This window comes from Dryas octopetala, chromosome 5 (genome assembly GCF_963921425.1).
Source record: "Dryas octopetala chromosome 5, drDryOcto1.1, whole genome shotgun sequence".
NCBI lineage: Eukaryota > Viridiplantae > Streptophyta > Magnoliopsida > Rosales > Rosaceae > Dryas > Dryas octopetala.
This window is the reverse complement of record NC_141370.1, coordinates 1,123,832-1,145,386: the sequence shown is the minus strand read 5'-3', so window position 1 is coordinate 1,145,386 and position 21,555 is coordinate 1,123,832. Positions and strand designations below refer to the sequence as shown.

Sequence of the window (21,555 nt, the reverse complement as noted above, 5' to 3'; positions counted from 1 at the left end):
AGGAATGATCCCTATAGCAACACTTACAATCTGGGGTGGAGAAATAATCCAAACTTTAGATAGAGTGACCAACCACAAGCACCTCAAGCACCATCCTAGCCACATATTCTAGACATAACAACTCACCCAAACCATTAAACACTCTCTCAATTTCGAGCTCCCCTCTCCATCCTCTCTAATTTCACTCATTTCATCATTCATTCCATCATCTCATCTCAAAAACACACATCTCATCTTTCATCGATCTTCCAAAACCCTAGTCTTTTCTCATCTCTTTTCATCATTTTTTTTTCTCCATCTTCTCTCCATCAACTTTTCCTCTCTAAAAAGCCAAACACCATTACAACACCCATCTACCATATTCACCACCATTATTGCAAGAGGAGCTTGGAGGCACTTGGGACAAAAAGCTATTTTGGACCTCCTTGGAGGAGTGACACCCCTTGGGATCTTGGCATCAACATCTAGAGTTTTCTCTTTTCCTTCTTGTTTTCATTTATGTTTCAATTTGTGATGTTGTTTGTAACTTTTATGGTTAGTGAGTAGTTTCTTGATTTGGGGCTAGGGATCTAGCCCTAGCCCAACCATGTAATGACTTTGTGATTTGTGATACAAATGCCCTTTTGGATATATATGCTCTTATGCTATTTTAAAGATCATGACTTGTATGTGTGAATTTACCACTTGTGCATATGAGAAATGTTGTTATGTAGAAATTGGAGATTGGTAACCTTTAGTTTCTAAAGCTTGTTGTATATGAGCATGCTAATTTAAAAGCACCTTGGTTGGATTATTTTAATTGCTTGGATTCCTCATCCTTAGAACTTTATGCACCTAGGGTTTACTATGACATTAATCTTAGGTAGTTACCTATCACCTTGGTTGGGATAGTTGATAACACACTACAAGAAAAACCTTAATAGACATCACTACATAGATATCAGTTTTAACGCAATCGATATTGTAAAAATTTTTAATATCAGTTAGATTTTTAGTTTTTTAAAATTGATATATAAACACATTTATATATCGCCGTGTTACAAATCTGATATCTAAAGTTTTGGGTATAAGTTACTGTTACGTCAAAAACTGACATCTAATTGTCATAACTGATATCTAAACCCTAAACTAATGTAAAGAAAAGAGGCGCTCGTTACTGTTCACTCACTTAAGTTTATTTTTTTCCCACGTACCTTTTAACTTCATACCCCATATATCCCTCAACACTCTCACTCAACCACACTCTTCACTCGCAGACACATTCACTCAGATTCCATCAGACCAAACTCAGCTCCTTCCCTCTCACCCTCGCTCATTGAGACCAAACTCAGATCGACCAAACTCTCCTTCGATCTCTCTATCTCTCTTTTCTCTTCCTCCTAAACACGATTCACGCATCCAAAATTGCAAAACCCCCAAATTCTAGGGTTTCACTTTCTCTCTCTGATGGAAGGCAACAACTAGACCTCGGGACCAATGATACGAGATCTATCACCCATCGTCCAACACCCATCGCCTAGTATCCATCGTCTAGCTTTTTGTGTAACACCTATCCAACTCCGATTTTGTTCTCCGAGAGCTCTCTCAGGTACTCTCTCTCGCTGTTGCTTTTTTTGTTTTTTATTCACCTTGTTTGCTTGCTATACTCTTCCTTTGGAAGCCGGATTCTCTATTATTTTTGGGAATTTTGGTTGAATTTAGACAAATTTTCTCTACTATTAGTTTCTGAAAAATTTTATTTATTTTTTGGTTGCAGGTGGTTTCGGCTCTCTCTTTCTCTGCTATCTTTCCCTTTCTGAGCTCTCACATGCTTTCGGTATTTCTCTCTCTCTCTCTCTCTCTCTCTCTCTCTCTCTCTCTCTCTCTCTGTGTCTGTGAATTTGAGTTTTCATAATAGTCCATGATGAATTTCGATTTGGCTTAAAGACTCTGTTTGGTCGGGGGTTCGATTAGTTTGATTTGGTGTGGGTTTTATTGTGAAATGTTTGGGTAATTTGTATGTTTCAATTTGGAGTTTTATATTTGCTTGCAAGGTAACATCTGTCTCTTTCTGCTAGGATTTTATTAATTTTGTTTTGGGATTTTGTTTTCTGTTTTGGTTAATTTAATTTAATTTTCTGTTTTGAGGAAGTTCACATGTGGTTTACTGGAAAATGATTCAGACTTATCCAGGGCATAGGTTGGATGGAAGTTCCTTCATGCTATAATGATAATTTGTGGCATATATTTTGGCATACAAGAGTACAGCTGCCTCTATATTTATATCTATTTGTATCTATTTAGGTTTTTTTTTTGTATTGAATATCTTATTTCTTTCTCTCACACTTCCCTCTTAATTTTATTATTTGGTTCCTTAGGTGAGCAGATGTCTGGTGTCTTGTGTGGTCCTGGGCTAAGAGATCAATTTCAAGGATTCATTCTAAAGGATGGCTTAACAAGGTACCGGCCTATATATATATATATCACTGTATATGTGTGTGTGTGTGTGTGTGTGTTATTTGGGTCTTTTTTAAATCCAACAGCACAATTCCAGCTATAAATTTTGTTTTCAAGGTTATGGTTTTCTTGGTTCTGAAACAGTAGACATATATGGAGAGTGGAAATCCAGTAGGTAAAAACAGAGCCAAAGGGGGTTACAGAGACATATATGGAGAGTGGCAGCAAGGTTTTAAGGGCTCTTTTTGGAGCTCTTCTACTTCTGGGTGTCTTCTGGTTTTTCCTTGCTGGAATTCACCAACTTGGAAGCATCTCTATGTAAGTGTCTATGTATTACTTAAGTCTTTAAGTTTCTTATTTCTTACACATTGGACTAATTTAATTAAGTATAACTCTATGTAATTTCCTTTGCTTGTCTGTAGTGTCCTAAACAACCGGGTGGTGTTGAATGTGGATATTATGTCATGAGGTACATGAAGGAAATAGTTGAGGACACAACCCTTGCATATGAGTCGCAGGTTAGAATACTTACTCCTATTGGGGCAGGTTGCTCCTATTGTAGATATCGGCATATGAGTTAGTTAAACCAATCAATTTCCCAGCCATGCATTAACACTGAATTGGGCAATGCCCATGTATATGTGTCTTATGTATTTTTTTTGGAATTATAAAGTTAGTTAGAACTACCTTATTTGTGTAATTGGTTATTCTCAGGTTATGCACTGAATCATTTAATTTCATGTAGTAGAGGGTAAGTGGAAGCATTTTGGCAGCGTCAGTTATATCTTTGCCTATGCTACAATGCACTTTCCAGTGAGGTTTTGCTTGCTATGCAAACACTGAGGGTTTTCTAAACTCTGCCACCACAAAACAAGACATAATGGGTTTGTGTGCAAGTATACGTATTGCACTTGAAAAAGCAATGTCAAATGTTGTAAAATTGAAAAGGTATTAATGTTTTCGTTCAATTTTTCTTAGTCAAAGTTAATTACTTCATTTTTATCTCTAATTTTCTATCATAATATGTAGTTACTCTCTTTCTTGTCTAAAAAAAAAAGACAACTATAATAACGTACAACAAAGACTTGCAAAGAAGATGGAAGAAAGAACAAAGACACATGAATCCAGCAAGACAGATGAATCCAGCAAGACAGATGAATTCTCATCTCAGCTTTGCATCTTCGGTGAGTGAGGAGCTCTGCCAATCTCCATCATCTAGCTCTGCGCGCTACATCTTCTTGTAAGTAAACTCTTATATATAATGCAATAATGCTCTTTCAGTAGTTAGACCATTAATTTCATTATTACGATTTTAGGGTCATCCCTCACCAGTTATAAGTGAGGTTTAGTTTAATAAATATTTTGGGATCTAATAGTTTATTTCACTGTCTTCCGATGAGAGCAGCATAATGAGTCGATCCTCAATCCAGGACATTACTTCTAGTTTTTCTTTGGAGTCTATATGTTGCATAGCTTCTTGGTTGTAGAGATTTTCTTATTGTACTGATAATTCTTGTTACAATTTCGCTGTGATGTTCTATTCTTTTACATGGGCATCCATGAGATATAGATGTATGCAATTCATTCTTGATATGAGGAAGTGAACAATTTCTTAGCTATCAATCATTTTGATGTAATACAGGTAAGTGGCAGCATTTGGGTAGCGTCAGTTTTATCTATGTTGTGCACATACCTCTGCTAAAATGCAGTTTGCAGTGAACAAAGCGTCTTCATACTCTTCACAAGCATTCCAAAGCTGTTTCCACTCGGACCCTTCCTTTGTCAGCTTACCACTGTTCTGTCTGTTGTCTATTCTGCGTGTAGTCCATGCCAGATCTGGTTGGAGGCGTCAAATTTGCATATTAGTTTGATGCTCAAGGGTTCCAGCATCCAGAGAGGTAGGTTTGAAGAGCTTTTGTGCATTCGATCGAGTGTAACCTCGTGAATTCGAGTGTATAATGCAATTCCTGCTTTTCTGCATGTTTTGATTTTGACACATTTTGATCCCAGTTTTGGTATTCACTTACTTTCAGTTATAATCACTACTGGCTAGGCATGATTTTACTGAGGAAGCAATGTCAAATGGTGACTCACAAGGCAGGTCATGTGGCATCAATTTTAACCAAAAATGAGGTGACCAGCCATAATGCCAGCCATAATGCTTGGGTGGAAATCCAGTAGGTAAAAACAGAGCCAAAGGGGGTCCCAACTGATTTGAAAATTTGAAATTTTGTCTTAACAATTGATAAGAAAACTGGTCCAAACTACAGACAAGAATTTAGTCCCTTAGTGCAGAAGCTAAAAAAAACTAGGATTGTAGAAACCAAAACAGCAACATAGGTCATACATTGTTTTAAAGAGCCATCTTAACTTCAATCACTTTGAAATTAGGCTCTAGTATGCTTTCTATTAATAACTTGCTGTGCTTTTTACAAGTCATGTATAGTAAATTATTCTTCAATTCTTGTAGCTGTGGAGGACAATACTGCTGAGACCATTTAAGCTTGTCACTGTGTTTCTTCATGAGGCGAGCCATGCTATTGCTTGTAAACTTACATGTGGTCATGTAAGCAGCTCTGTTCTTTCTTACTTTCATCTAAAATTCATAATGCTACATTGATTGTCTGGCTGACTCTAGAATAGTATTCTTGAACTGTTTGTAGTATAATTTTTGTGATTGATAATTCAGGTGACGAAATAGGTCACTTGCTTCCTATAATAATTCTCTTCCATATATACATATAATATATATATATAACAGTAAAATCATAATCTGTACATGGCATGGTGCCTATTTGCTAATGGTAAAAAGTATTACGGTGCACTTTATTGTATTTTATTAACGAAATAGGAGGACATTGGTAAGTCTTTGTTGCTCATATTTGATAAGTTGCATTTATTTAAGGTAGGTAATGATACAGATTAGTTTGCAGGTGGAAGGGATTCAAGTTCATGCTGATGAAGGTGGAACCACACAAACCCGTGGTGGTGTATACTGGTTAATTTTGCCAGCTGGATGTAATTTCATTGTATCTCTTGACCATGTTTTATTTTATCTTTCTAAATTTACAACTTAAGTTTTTGGGTTTTATATGATTTATCTCTGTCTGGATCCCAAATGTAGGCCATCTGAAAGCCATCTGAATCATATATATGTGCAGCCATCTAAATTCAATACTTGATGCAATCTTATTAATGCTTTTGGCCTATATTTTCTTAATGCCCTTTGGAATCCTTGCTGAATGCACTTTTCAATACTTTGGGATCCTTGCTGCCATCTTATTAATTAATGCACTTTTCTTTCTTGTTTTCAGTGGAGTAACCTGAAGAACAAGAGGAGCAGTTACACACATGAATAAATAGATGAAGTCCGGGTTGAATGGGGAGATTATGTTTCCATGAATTTTATTTAGACTAACATGCATATTTTTGGTACCTTTTTGAGCATTTTGTTGTAGATATGAAGATATATACTAGCTAGTTCAGATTCAAATCTTTTGTATAGGCAGAATTTAGGCCTAGCTGAATTGCACTGTCATGCCTTCATTATTTTTGTACATGTTGGCATGTGTTTAATTAGGATCTAGCTAGCTAGAGATGGATTTTGTGAAGGTTATGGAGATAGGATAGTGATTTTGAGGTATACATGATGAGGGCTATCCATCTTTTTATATGGATTTGTAATCTTATTTTGTTAACTTCATTACTGAGTTTAGATGTTAGATTCATTTATATGAATGGAAGAATTTAAGTTGGATTACTTTAGAAGCTTAGTAATTGTTGCGTGGATGCATATTTACCAATTAATTTTTATCCATATCAGAAGCCTATTGCATATCAGATTATGTAAAAATGCAACGATAAGGAATGATGTTTTAACATCATTTAAAAACCAAAAAACCGATATGTAAAGGATACTTTTATATCAGATTTCAAGTACAAAATCGATATGTTATACACCTTTTATATCCGATTTTAATTTAAAAACGATATTTTATCCACTTTTTATATCATATTTTAAGTACAAACCGATATGTTATGCACTTTTTATATCAGATTTTAAGTACCAAATCGATATGTGATACACTATTTATATCCAATTTTAATTACAAAACTGATATGCTATACTCATTTTATATCTGATTTTAAGTACCAAGACGATATTGAATACATTTTTTATATCGGTTTCAAAATTACTAATGATATCATAAATATCTTACATATCGGAATGAAGTTTTTAAGATATCAGAAATGATTAATATCTGATAACGATGATGGTATATCATATCAGATTATCAAACAAATACGATATCTAATATAGTATAGACATCAGTGTATAACCGATATGTAATATGGGAGAATAGATATCGGCACTCAATATATCGGTTGGAAACCTAAATAGATATCGGTTTATCACTGATATATATTAAGGTTTTTCTTGTAGTGACATGAAAGAGTATGTGCCCTAATTTACCTTGATTGGGGGTTAGGAGGGAATCTACTCTATCTAATTTGACATAATCACTAATTGCATTAATTGTTACATGTGAGGGTTAGTGTGAACCCCTAATAACCCCAAATAACCCAAATCCTTCATCATCATTGAATTTAAATTGTACTTGAATTTGCTTGCATTTCCATTTGTTAGTTTCAAATTTTAGTGTTACTTATCATCAATTAACCAAACAACAACTCAACACTACACATTTGCACATACCATTATGTTTAGTCTTGGCTTTGCATAGTACATAGTAAGTTGTTTGTTAGTTTTATAAACCTAAAATCAATCTAGCTTGTGGTTAAAATTTCAATCCAATCTCTTCGGTACGACAACCCCCTACTTCCATTTCCATACTAAAATTTGACAACCTTGCACTTGAGGTAGGATAACAACAGTTGTCGTATCCAAAGGATTGGATTGTGAGTTCAGCACAAGCTAAGTTGATTTTAGGGTTATTAAAAACTAGAAAACAAGCTACCATATATGTACAAACTATCCCCTCGCTAGCATGGTGATATGTGCGAGTGAGTAGTGTTTTAGTTTGTTGTGGTTTGATTGACAAGGAAATACAAATTTCAAAAATTTAAAGACAAGGCAATCTTAAGTACAAATTAAAGTTTGATGATGATATGAGATTTTGGGTTGTTAGGGGGTTCACCCTAACCTTTCTAGGTAACAACAACACATTAAGTGATTATGCCAAATTAGATGTATTAGATTCTCTCCTAATCCCCAACCATGCCAAGGTAAATTAAGGCACATCCACATTCATGTTATCAACTACCCCATCCAAGGTGATAGCTAACTACCTATGATTCATGTCATAGCAAACCCTAGTTGCATAAAGTTCTAAGGATGAGAAATTCAAGCAATTAAAACAATCCAACCAAGGTACTTTTAAATTACCACACTCTTATGCAGCATGCTTTAGAAACTAAAGGTCACCAATCTCCAATTTCTATATGACAACATTTCTCATATGCATAAATGGTGAGTTCACACATACAAGTCATGATCATTAAAATAGCATAAGAGCATATATATCCAAAAAGACATTTACATCACAAAACACGAAGTCATTACATAGTTAGACTAGGGTTACATCCCTCGCCCCAAATCAAGAAATTACTCCCCAGCCATGAAAAGTACAAGCAACATCACAATATGGAACATAAATGAAAGCAAGAGTAAAAAGGAGAAGACTCGATGATGAAACCAAGCCTCCAAGGTGTTGTACTCCTCCCTGGATGCTCAAAGTGGCTTCATGTCCTAAGTGCCTCCAAGCTCCTCTTACAATGATGGTGATGATGAGTTTCTAAAATGATGGAGGGAATGGTTGATGGATTGTGATGGTGTTTGGCTTTTAGGAGAAGAAGAGATGATGGAGGAAAGATGGAGAAAAGAAAATGATGGAGATGATGGAGATATGAGTTCAAAAATAGAGAGAGAAAGAGAGGCAAGGGTTTTATGTGTTGGAAATGAGAGAATGGAATGGATGAGTATTGAGAGATGAGTTAAGTTGGAGAGAATGGAGAGAGGGATTCTGTGACGTCCCGAGAGAGTGGAGAGAGGGATTCTGTGACGCCCCAAAACCCAAGTACGTCACAGCGACATCCATATATCCTGAAGATACTTGAGACTACAACAACAAATCCCAATGTCATAATCCCCAAATATTCCCAAAATAGGTTAAGCCTTTTTATTTGAAAACTAGGTTGGATCAAAGATAGAATAAGCAGCAGAAATAAGTTTAGACTCATTTAAAAAGAGTAAAATATGACCAATCCCTTAGGGTCACTTATAATTAGTCACAACTCCGAAAGACATTTAGAAACCATTCAATGAGCCTAACACAATTACAAAACAGTTTTACAAACTGAAATACAAAGTAGAAAGACAAGTCTGCCCTTTGAAGCGTTCACTGCCATGCCCTCCTCACTCTGCCTCTTCAGCCCAATTATCCTGCAAAACAGTTCGTTACACCGTGGAACAGTGCACCGGGTTATAAGACAAACCCGGTAAGCTGTAAAGCTCATATAGGATAAACCAGAAAAACACATACTAGGTCACCAAAGACAGATTCAGCTTTGAAAGAATAAGTTCACAGTCAAATACAACACCAGGAACTCAGTCCCCGAGATTAACACTCGGGTTGCCACATGAGGCAACAACTATAATTATGACATCATAGATCATGGCATAACATGCTTATATGGCAAATATGTATATGTGATGCATGCAACAGGTATCTCATGCACGTGTACCTTTTCCAATCCACAGAAGTATATAGATATCATAACATGTATAACAGTGGACCACCATAGCTTGTACCGTAGAACCATCACTACCCGGCCTACCCTCATACTGCAAATTAGTGATAAGAACAGCCCTCACGACCCGTGATACCTCCATGGTCGCAAACCCAGTATACTCCCAAATAAAATGTATCCACACAGTCGTACTATGGTTTAGGGAATCGAATGCTCACTGGGTTTTCCATTGTGGTTTAGGGAATCGAAACCCAAGGTCGCTCACGCAACCCCTCGTTCTAAAACTAAGTGTCCAAACACTGAATTCTCATTAGTTTCACAATACTCAATGAGAATAATCATGATGCATGAATGCATATTCCACTAGCATCAACCTATGCCAAATCTAAATCCATGTGGGAATGCACATGCTCAACAACAAGCTCATAACAACATCATTGTCCGAAACCACACATGGTTAAGGCTTCCATCAAATAATCACAATCATAGAGATGGTCACATAGATATTCACATATCAAGTAGATAATCACCCAAGTTTTTCAAAGAGAGTTATTGGTCTCATTACCATATATATTCTTCAATCCAATTATGAATTCCAATTATGTGAGATATAGAACCCAATATCCAAGTAAGGATTTATGTGGAATCTCTAGAGTGTGCCCTAGTTCATTTTAGTTATTTGGCAAACACACAAGTAAATACTTTTACTAGGTGTGAATTACTAACACCTAGATTTATTATGAAAATATTATCCTAGTAGCTAAGGGACAAGTAGAATGACTATTCACCAAGTCATCGGGATCTCCTTCTAGTAACTGGAGTCCTTAGTCCGACAACAACTTTTAGGAACGGACAAGATGTACACTCAACCTTGTCTATTAACACCAAGTATAATTCAAAGAGTTGGCACTAGCGTAACTGTTAGACTTCTCTAAATTCTTAATCCAACATAACCTTACACCCCGAGGCAAACAATCATGTCAAATCGTGTGGTTTCTAGATTCATTTTAATTTATTGTCGAGGATGTTTGGTCAGTGCATGGGGAAACTGAGAGAGCTCTGGCTTAGTACCCAACGCCTGTATGCTCATGAACTGACCTTAGTTATCACGTCGTTTGGTTACCATGGCCTCAATATTTATTTAGTCCAATTTCAGTTAAACAGTTAAGTAGTTTCGTCTAAACCACAACTTAAATAAATATTTGTTAAACAAGTTGGGTTACGCGTTTACCTGTTGAAGACATCCCATGGGCAGAGTCTCAGTACTACTAGACTTGCTAAGTAACAAAATTAAAAGAGTCTAATTAACAAGAGAATAATCTAACAAAAATTCAGTAGAACTTCGACAGGGATTAAGAAATTATCTATGGAGCTTGAAAATGACTTTCTTCATACTTCACTGAAAACTAGCCTTCACACTACTAGAATCGAAGAACTTGTCGCTACGAACGTGTAGGCAAAAGCGGATCATCGATCGGAGCTCCAAAACTCTAGTTATGATCAAAAGAAAAAAAATTATATTCGATCCTTATAAAGAGGAAGCGCAACTAGAGAGAGGAATTCTAGAGAGAGAAGCTCTAGAACTCATAAAAATGGTGTGAATGAAAATGATGGAGTGGAGGGGTATTTATAGGTGAGTGAGGGTAGATTCAATGGCTAGAATTGATTTAGGATGGATGACTAGGATTTAGTGGAAGGATCTAGATCCAAAAATAATTTTATTTTTGAATTACTTAATTCCAAAAATAAAGGATCTAGAGTATTCTTTTGTTGGGCCATTTGGACTTCAAAATATATAGTGGGCTTTCCAAAAACAGTGGGAAGGTGCAGCCCAAAAGAGAGAGACATGGGCTGGGCTTGAATCAAGGCCCGTCAACCAATCATGGTGCGCTACGTCGCACCAAGTTAACTTTCTTTATTTTACTAACTTCAAAAGTTTGTCAAAAATAGCTCGGGACTCGGAAAAATACCATGAAAAATACTATGGACTCGGGATGACTAGTACTATTTAACTACGGGATCAAATTACCAATTTGCCCTTGGAAAAATTCCATAAAATTAAAGCTATATAAAATAACTTAAGGAAAAATGAAACTTGGGAAATTCATGAAATAATCTCCCGAACTCTGAATAACATGAGACTCGCACTATTAGGTTCGTGAGTTCAAGTACTACATTTCCAAGGTCTAACTTGGGTCAAAACTATAACGTCCCGACCCAAAATTTCACTACAAATTTGAGTTTTTACTTAACTTTGATTTTACAAGGCTTTAAAGGAAATTGAATAGTGATACCTCGAGAATATTTTCCTCGTAAATTTTCGCTAGAAATTTAAATTTTTTTTGGTAACTCATTTTGTTTCACGAAAATGGATATATTTGAATTTTACTTTTATTGTTTTATTTTATAAACGTGTTATTTTAAAAGGTTTAACCCAAGTTTTGACTCGAATGTTTATTTGGATTTTGACTTTGATTTTGGTCTTATAGTAAAGGCTTCGATCTCAAGAATGCGTAGACGCGAACCGTACGTTAATCGAAACTTCAGTTTAAGATTTATGGTCAATTGAAGAAAAAGGGCATTTTAGACTTTTGACTTAGGGACTTTTTAAAAAAAAAAAATGGAAATCAGAAAATTTCCTCTCTCTAGAATATTCCACACATCTCTATCTCTCTCTAGAATATTCCACACATTCTCTCTCTCTCTCTCTCTCTCTCTCCATTTTTCCTTCTCTCTCCCGCAGCCCCCCTTTTACCCGCAACCACCAGCTGCCATAGCCACCACCATCGACCACCAGCAAGCCTTCCCTGACGCCGACCACCTCCCCCCGAGCCCACTCTCTCTCTCTCTCTTTCTCCTCATTCTTCTCTCTTTCTCTGTCTCCACGTGTTCTCTCTCTCTCTCTCTCATGCAACCCACCCTGCACGTACCACACACCGACCAGCCACCACCACAACCAGCCAGAGTCGACCCTCTCCGGCCACCTACACTCGTCGACGACCTCCCCATTTGGCCTACCAGCTTAGCCCGGCCTTTCTCCTCGTTGGGCAACTCCCCTGCACGCAGAGATTCCAGCTGCAACCCCCCTCTGTCTCGCCGGATTTCAACCACCTCTGGCCTCTATCCAACTTATTTTCAGGTGGGTTTCCTTCCATCCCCATTACAGTTTCATTTCTTGTGGTATTGTGGCTTAAAAATGAAACACCTCAAACCTCGGGCCATGAAAATACTGAACATCAAACTGTTAAATCTGCTTTCTCTTACTTTTGAGCCATACACAACAACATAAGTAAATAAAATTCTGTCAAAAACATTTTAAATAAATCTCTCTGAGTCCCACTGCCTCGTCTTCTTCCCACTGCTTCCTCAGTCTGCTTAACCTGCAAAACACAAATCCTACACCGCATCCATGGTGTACCGAGTTATACAACAAATCCGGTAAGCTCACTAAAGCTCGTATGAGTGAAATTTCATAATAATAATTGTCCTCAATAATTTCTTCAATTCCATACTCAATAAATAATCCACAATTATTCAATTTCATAATAGTTCCATCACCAATCATCCAAGCAACAAGATGAACCAAATTCCTCAAATTCACATCAAAATCCCACCAATAATATTAATAATCATTCCAACCAATCAATTGCCTAATCAATCAACCATTAACCTCAACCTCAATCATTCACATTCTAATTAATATCCTCAACGCATAGACACTATCATTTCCGTCCTCACGATTCAAGCCTAGACTTTACAAAGTCCTAGCAAACAAATGCAATACAAGCAACCAAACAACCATCTATCTAATTTCACACACTTCGTTTCATGGAAATCCTCCAGCTTTATAACTACTTTCAAAAATCTCTTCTTTCAAAACCATTTTCACATCCCCTCAACCGTAAATCAAACTCTGAACTGAATTTATCCTTGAAATCTGATATCTCAAAAACACTAATTCTTAAAACTCACATCATTCTCGTACCTGTACTGTAGAAAATGTCCTGGCCACAATCCCGCACTCGGGCAGGCTCAAATCCTAGCCATAATCTCGCACATAGAGGTCCTTCTGTAAGAGCAGACTCGTATCCTGGCCACAATCTCGTACGGAGGGGTCTCTCCGAACGAGCAGGCTCGTATCCTGGCCACAATCTCGTACGGAGGGGTCTCTCCGAACGAGCAGGCTCGTATCCTGGCCACAATCTCGTACGGAGGGGTCACTCCGAACGAGCAGGCTCGTATCCTGGCCACAATCTCATACGGAGGGGTCACTCCGTACGAGCAGGCTCGTATCCTTGCCACAATCTCATACGGAGGGGTCGCTCCGTACGAGCAGGCTCGTATCCTAGCCACAATCCCGTGCATTTTACACAGGCAGGCTCGACCGGTCAATACGTGCATTTATACATCAGTTTTTAAATACTCTTTTCACAATTCCCTTTTAACAACCCAACTCACAAAACATGTGTCTTTCCTCAACTCACAACATCTCAATTTTTAAAGTCATTTGTCTCAACCAGAATATCATTTGAAGAAACTTAAATAAAAATTCTCAACACAAATCCACCATTAAATCAATGAAATCATAAACATTTAGAAACATAAACTTTTATAAAAATAAAGTCCACTCATTGTTTACTCCGATCTACACCGAAACCTTTCTGAGATTGAATTCTACTCACGACCCTTCCCTTGTTTGTCACTCAAATCATTCCAATACTTCCTCAGGACAAACTCTAACATTCCAAATAAATTCCTAAACCTTAGATCCTCATCAATTTATTCTCATGATCCAAATCCTACCCTTCACAGTGTCATTGCTCGGATACCAAATCCGGCAGCATAACGGCATCGGGAATGATATTCCCTGAATCCGTATACCTGTTATGACCAGACAACCAATATTTAAATATTCAGGTTTCACAATTTGGCCGTTCAATGACCGAAATGGGCAGTAACCACCACGTACGGTGACTACCCAGCCCCAAAGTACACCCAATACTCACCCACACGTAAACAAACCCTAGGGTTGGCCTCTAAGAGTCCTGGGGAGGCTGATTAACAAGAAAAACCACCCAACTCACCGCCACAAGTGGTGGAGCCGTCGGTGGCAGCGGCGGCACATACCTAGAAATATCCAAATTCAACTCCGAACAATCCTAATCATATAATAGAACCTCCAATTGCACATAAACATCACAAATTTGAGTCCGATTTCAAGATATTCAAAATAGACGTAAACCCAAAAATCAAATTTCTAAAGTCTCAAAATTGAACATCAACACTTTAGGGGAAAGATTACTCGTACCTAGAGGATCGATTTTGTCAACTGGACCGACGGCCAAAAGTCGCCAGAAACGCCGGAATCGACGGCGGAAGCCGGCAGCTGGCTTGGCTTCCCGAGCTCATTGCTCCGCCGTGGGACATCGTCAGGGCAGGAGGACACCATTGCTGAACTCGCCGTGACGAGAGGTATGATACCCAGTGGGTCCGGCGTCGCATCGTGGCCGAAAAACGCAGATCGCCGGCGAGGAAGATCGGCCCTGTTTCGCGTCATTTCTCCATCGGGGGTGGTCGCCGGAGCAAAGGAGTGGCATGGCTGAACTCGCCGGGGCCTGGGGAAGAAAACCCAAGTGGTCGCCGCCCTCAAATCCGCCGGAAAATGTGAGTCATCGCCGGAGGCCCAATCGGCCTTAACTGGGTTCGATTTTTGGGGGTTTCTGGGCTAAACGATCTACAGAGGAAGGAGGAGGGAGGAGAGGCGTGCTCGGAGAGCTTTCGTCCGCCTCCATCCGCCGCCGGACGCGCGCCCACGCGCCGGTGACAGGGCGGCGGTACTGAATGGGCGAGAGAGAGAGAGTATCGGGGAGAGAGGAGAGAGAGTGTGAGAGAATCCCCCCCGAAATTTCTGGATTTTTGGGTATTTAAAACCCACTCCTACAAAATTACAAAATTGCCCTTCCCTTCAAATGCTCGTATCTTTCAAACCGTAGCTCCGATTAACGCGTGCCGCGTGTCTACGAACTCGTGGACTCAAGAGCTTTCCAACGTGCCCAAAGTCAAAGATGAAAGTCCATTATTTTTAAAAGTCAACTTTGGGTCGGGTCGTTACAAAAAATCTGGAATTTGAAACTTGGAAATTTGAGGGTTTAAAGGCTATTTTCGGGTCTCCTTTGAATCTCAGAGTTGGGGCCTGTCATTAATGTTTTCTTGAACAAATTTTATCCCAAGGAACTCAAAAGTTTTGTTTAGAGCTAGAACTTAGAGTAAATTGGAGAATTTTAATTTCTTGAGGGAGTTTGATTACAAAGGCTGAAACTCATTTTCGGGTCTACTTGGAAAAATTTGGTTTGGGAATTGTTCTTGGAAAATGGTGGGGTAATACTCACCCTTTTGAATCCAAATACAGGTTTAGAATTTGAAAGGCTTGAGAAAATTTAAGAGAAATTTGAAATTTGAATTTTGTGCCGCCACTTTGAGCGGCGACGGCGGTGGTTCCGACCACCCAGCTTCCACGCCATTTATCTAGCGCTATTTTGAGTACCAAAACTGAGTTGGTTAGTGATTTTGTATAGATGGGTGCGACTTGAGCGACGAAAGTTTCAACTTGGCTCGTGAGCGGACACTTTGTGGGTAATGTTTTAACTCTCAGACAACCCCCAAGTAAGGTAGGTCACTTGCAAGATTTCTTTTGAATTTGTGGTTGAATTTGAGAACGTGGGTGTTATGGTTGGAGCCGGGACGGATTAGGAATAGGGTTGAGAGTGTATGGTTTTGAGAAAAACGATTTCTAACCAATAGGAATAACGTGAATCGGGAGGAATGTTTAGGCTATCACTCATACACTATTAATTTACGTAAATTGAGGCTAATTTTACTTCCAATTTGTGTCTTATAGGTGACACTACCGAGGCGCATGACGATCCGATGGAGGATCGGAGCTAGATTTCTCACTGTGAGTGGATTCTTGTTTTTTAAAATGTTTTATAAAATTCGTGACTTAGTTTGGGTATGAAATTTTAGTTGAGAATTTGAAATTTAAATAGACTTTTGGTTTTTCTAAGAGTTTATGGAAATCTCACCAAGTATTTTATATTTAACGTTTTGAAGTTGATTTTGGGATTTGATTGATGGAATTAAATTTTGGATTACAAATGCTATCGCAAATAAATTTCTTCTTGTTGGATGTTGGAAAGGAAACTAGTTTCTTACTTTTATACGTATTGATTATTTCATATTTTAGTCTATGGTCGAAAGATTTGATTGGTTTTATGTTTTTGAATGTGATTTATTGAGAATTGTTTTACTAGTGGTGTTTATGCATTTGTTTTGAGGATTTAAAGTTTTGGAAACGTTATAAAGATATTCTTTATTGGTGGAAAAAGACATTATGTTTATTTATGGGAAAAACAGTTTTAAATTGCCTTTCAGTACCCTCCAGTTTGTCGGATTTGATAGGTCTTTGGGACCCGTTATGGGCCACACATAGGATTTGGGCCGTATGTCGTGATGCTTGACTCTTTGGGGGTGGCTCTACGTGCACGTAAGACAGGATTTCTGGCTCTGCATGCGTATGACAGATTCTCGGCTCTGCTTGTGTATGACAGATTCTATGGGTAACTGACTTGGTGTGTTTTATTATAAATATATTATATGGTTTTAATGTGATCGTTCTTTTAAATTTATAAGCTATTCAGAATTTTAATGTTTGAATTTTATTTGATAAATGGTTTATGCTTTGGTTTGGTTTATTTAAATTATGATAGCAACTTTGAACGTGTTTCTGAAAGCGTTTTAAAACTGGAGGATTTCATAGAGTGATGTGAGGTCTTAGAGGAGATTTGTTTGAAAGGATGAATAACTTAAATGCTTTGTTTCTATATTTTGTCCACTCAGTAACAGTTATCTCACGTTTTCTTTATTTTGTTTATAATGTTTCCCCCCAGGTATTATAGATCGCTAAGGTTGGCCCGCACCACGTCAAGGCATGACTTTTAGATCTTCGGCGTCATTTCCCTTAAGTTGAGGAAATTAACTTTATATTGTAAAGGAAGTTTAGTTATGCTCTGATTATTATGTGCTTTGGTGAATAAGAACTTATTGTTTTGGCATTGAGAGTGGGTCTGAGACCCTTTTTGGTTGTGGTAGAGGCTGCTGATGTTTTTAGAGCTGCTTTTACAGGTTTTGAAATTTTTGGGTTAGTCCATTTTCAGGGGAGGTTCTGCCGAATTTTCTATAGGATTTTCCTTGATTTTGGATCCTACAAGACCTCTCAGGGTTTCAGGATGGAATCCGGGGGTGGTTCTATCAAAAACTCTAGTTAAAGTTGTTCCAAAAATTAAAGTCCATGGTAGAAAAATATGATTTTCTGCCAATAAATTAAAAAAATCCCAAAATAAATTTGAAAAATTTTTGGGCCTCACAGATTTCAGCCAAGAGAGTGTCATGGCTGGGTTATGTTTGATGTGCGAGTGTTTTTGAGATGAGATGAAAGGCTAGAATCAAAGGAAATGAAGTGATAAGGTTAGGTGAGTTCACAAATGAGAATATTCTATTTTATCTTCCTAGGATTGATCCTTGATGATTGTGGAGATAGGTAGATGGTCCCTTTGCCTTATTTGGAGCATCAACAATGTTGGGAAGAGCCTTAGTTAGGAATGGCCGGACCTAGAAGAGGATAGAAAGCATGTGGTAGCTTTTACCCAAAATGGAAAGATGCTTGTTGATTCATAAATTCGTAAAAGAGATGCAACAACTTAAGGTGGATGATCTGGTTGATGAAGAAGCCTTGTTGGATGATGATTAGGATGATGACTTGTGATGATCAAACTTTGTTGATTTGTTGGTTGATGTTGGTGAGATCTTCTTACATGAACAAAGATTAAAGAACATAGGATCGGTGTGATACTAGCCAAATACACTCCGAAGATGAAGTCCGTGAAGTGTATATGATGGTGTTTGGGCAAGAACAAGCAAGAACAAAGTAAAAACAAGTGATGAACTTGGGAGAATATGGAAGAATAATGGAAGATCTTCTGGGTTATTCTCAACTGCTTGTATGTGATTTGTAAGGATTTTTTGAACTCTTCCTTTGTGCATATAAGTGGGTTTATATAGGCAAAGGAAGAAGTGAGGGTTAAGTTACCTGCATGTGAATGGATGGATGAGGAGATGTCACATCTTTGGTCAGAAACAGTAGCATGCATAGCAACCAAGTGTCTTTGCATTCAATGCTACATTGAATGCAAGCATCGGTTGATCAAGTGGGATGCCCTAATAGTCATGGCCATGAACTGGGTTGTCAAGTCTGTCAGAAGGTCATGTCAAATGTACTTGAGTATGGCGATTCGTCCCAACTTGATCATCTGGAATGGCGGTGGAATGATGATGGTCGAGCTGAACACACTCCAATGTCCCCACATGCTGGTGAGAAATCCTTGAGTGATCTGATCGAGAAGGCTTTTTGGATTAGCCGGGCTGAATTGATCAAGTGAAGGTGTAGACATTCCTTCAGAGCGTAAACCAGCTGTGATTGGAGAAAGATGATCTCTGGATCCGAGCCGAGCTAATGATGCCTGGAGAGAGATGATATCTCGAGTTCTTCATGGATCTTAATGTCGGTTCGGATCGGACCTGAGTAACTCGAAGGTAAAAGCCGATCCGAAATGTACAATGTTTGTTCTGCTGAGTTGGCATGGTGACATGGATAGTTGGGTCTGACCAAGCATGATCGTTGAAAAGTCAAGACGAAGTGAGACTTGATGTCGCACATGTTGGTTTTTGATTGGTTGTTGAATCCATGTAGATTTATCCACAAACAGAAGTCCCTCAACTTTTGATCTGAGCATGCAGGAACTTGGATTGGAAGTTGAAAAATTTCAATCATGGGAACAGATGTTCAAGCCGAGCCGATCCTTGCATGTGGATCTTGATGGCATCGGTATCTTACCAACCCTGACACTTGGCGATGTGTGGTTGGTCGAGGTTTCTTGGGAAGATGCAAAAAGTCTATCATCATGATTGCGCCTCCATAGGGAAATGCAAGAGTCATTTCAATTATGGGTATTTAAACTATGGACACGTGGCGAGATCTGGTGTATGAGGCGCCAAAAATAAAGGTCCTCCATAGGTTGGGTATTTAAAATCAAGTTGGCCCATAAGTATTAAAGGCCCTCCATATCCATCTCTCTCTCATTTCTGCATTCTCTCAAACTCTTTCAACTCTTAGACCCTCTCTCACTCCCGAAATCTCTCTCCCTCTCTTTGTGAATCTGGCCTGTGATCAATTCTCCGGTAAGGATCCGATGGCTTGGGCGGTTGTTCTAAGCGGTGAGAGAAGAAAAAAGGGTGGCCGGAGGAAAAACAATAAATGATTCTCCTCCCTAAGGGGAAAATACAAGCTCAGGGGTGAACTTCAAGACTAGCTTGACAAGGTGAGAGCCCAGCCTTCAAAATATATGTCCAACAAGTATGTCCTCGGTGAATATCAGAAAGGAACGAGTGGGGTTTCCTGGTCCACGCCGAGAAGAAATTCTAGAACCTGTAAAGAGATGAACACCGCTGAGCTCAACGCCAAGCTGAGGAGAAGGGTAGCAAAGGGTGACTAGAAGAAGGCTGGAACCTAACCCTGAGCCGAGCTGTCTAAGATTCATGTCCTACCTGTCGCCAAATTTGGGCCATCTATGCCTAGCTCGACTCGACAAGGAGATAAGAGGAAGGGTCTTGAGGTGGTGGCCCAAGATTAGGAAAAGGCCCGAATCGAGTAGAAGGATGCTGGTGGTGACGCATTTGGCTAGGCTTCGAGGCCCAAGAAGATTCTAGAGGTGGATCCTTGCATCGAGTCATTCGTGGTTGGCTTCAGGCGTGTCATCACGCCGGAGGTCGTGAACGGCTTATGGGCTGACAAGGAAGAGCCTCGCCTCGGCAGTATGGCTCTTCATACATCCCGGCAGGCTATGGTGGTAAGTGTCTTGATCTTCTGCTTTTCATTTTTTCAAGTTAATTTGAGATCAGTTTTGATGGGTTCTTTCCTTTGCAATTCGCCTTGAGGCAGTTTGAGATGGCTCAGATCGCTGTGAATTCTGAGGAGAGGATAAAAAGGAATAAAGAAAGAATCATGGATCTGAGGGGTAGACTGGCCGAAGCCAAGAGGAGAGTCAAGGAAAAGCATGAGTGAGCGACTACTCTGCAAACTCAGCTGACAAAGCAAAGAGAAGAGTCTTCTCAGCTCGGCAGGGAGCAGGCGACCTCGAAGAGAAAGGTGGTCGATCTCAGATTGTTTGCCGATGAGCTTCAGCAAGGAGTCGTAGAGGCTGAGCCTAAGGCCACTGAGGCTCGTTGCCAAGCTTAGTACGGCGGGATAGAGGAGTTGACCCAGGCTCGATTTGAGGGGAATCAAGAGCTTCTGGGAGTGATCACTGCAAAGTGACCGGAATGGGACTTATCCTTCGTTGGCGATTCAGACGATGAGGATGAGACCTAGGATGGTCAGCAAGAGGAGCCTCCCCTGCCCGAGCAGTTTCCCAAAGAAAAGGAAATTGAAGCCGAAGTGGTCACACCTCCTGCCGAGCTGAACACCGAGAATCCACCTGAAGCCATCATGCCAGAAGGTCCTGAGGTCGACCCGATCTGTGAGAAGCCAACCGAAGACCCTGTTGCTTCACTTATTTTTGTTTTGTAATTTTATTTTAATTTTGCCCTTAACCGAAGTGTGGCTCGGGGTTGATGTTTTGTTGAACAATTTTTGTTTTTAATTTATTTTAAGTGTAACGACCCGACCCAAATTTTCACTAGAAAATTTAAATTTTTATTTAACTATGTTTTTAAGAGATTTTTTTTTTTTTTTTTTTTTTTTTTTTTTTTTAAGGATGTTGAATTTTTATTTTGAAGATTTTGAGACTTATTTAGAAAATAAAAAGGGTTTTGGGTTGGGCTTGACCCAAAGTTGACTTTTAAAATTAGGTGGCTTTTGATTTTGACTTTTGACCCATTGGAAAGATCTCGAACCCACGAGTCCATAGACGCGAACTGTGCGTCAATTCGAGTTTTGGTTTGTGAGTTACGGGCTTTTGAAGTGAGGGGCAAAATTGTAATTTTGCTCAGCCTAAGTTTTAAAAACCCAAAAAACTGAAAATTTGTTTTCAGTTTTCTCTCTCTCCTCTCACGGACTACTCTCTCTCTCTCTCTCTCTCTCTCTCTCTCTCTCTCTCTCTCTCGAAGCTTCCTCCCCGCGCACACGCCCCCTCCCAGTCACCATCGCCGGCCGGCCACTGCCGACCTCGACCTACGGCGAGCACCCCGACGCTGACCACCTTCCCCTTGAGTCAACCCTCTCTCTCTTCGACGCTT

The 21,555-nt window shown here is 39.1% G+C and overlaps 1 long non-coding RNA gene across 1 annotated transcript; it reads left to right on the top strand.

Moving 5' to 3' along the window:
• The first annotated feature begins 2,602 nt into the window (after nucleotides 1–2,602).
• LOC147283497 (uncharacterized) lies at nucleotides 2,603–6,116 on the top strand. The gene is made up of 3 exons (XR_015122496.1): nucleotides 2,603–2,754; nucleotides 2,859–2,954; nucleotides 5,751–6,116. It is a non-coding gene; the product is annotated as an uncharacterized LOC147283497 (long non-coding RNA).
• Nucleotides 6,117–21,555: the final 15,439 nt, after the last annotated feature.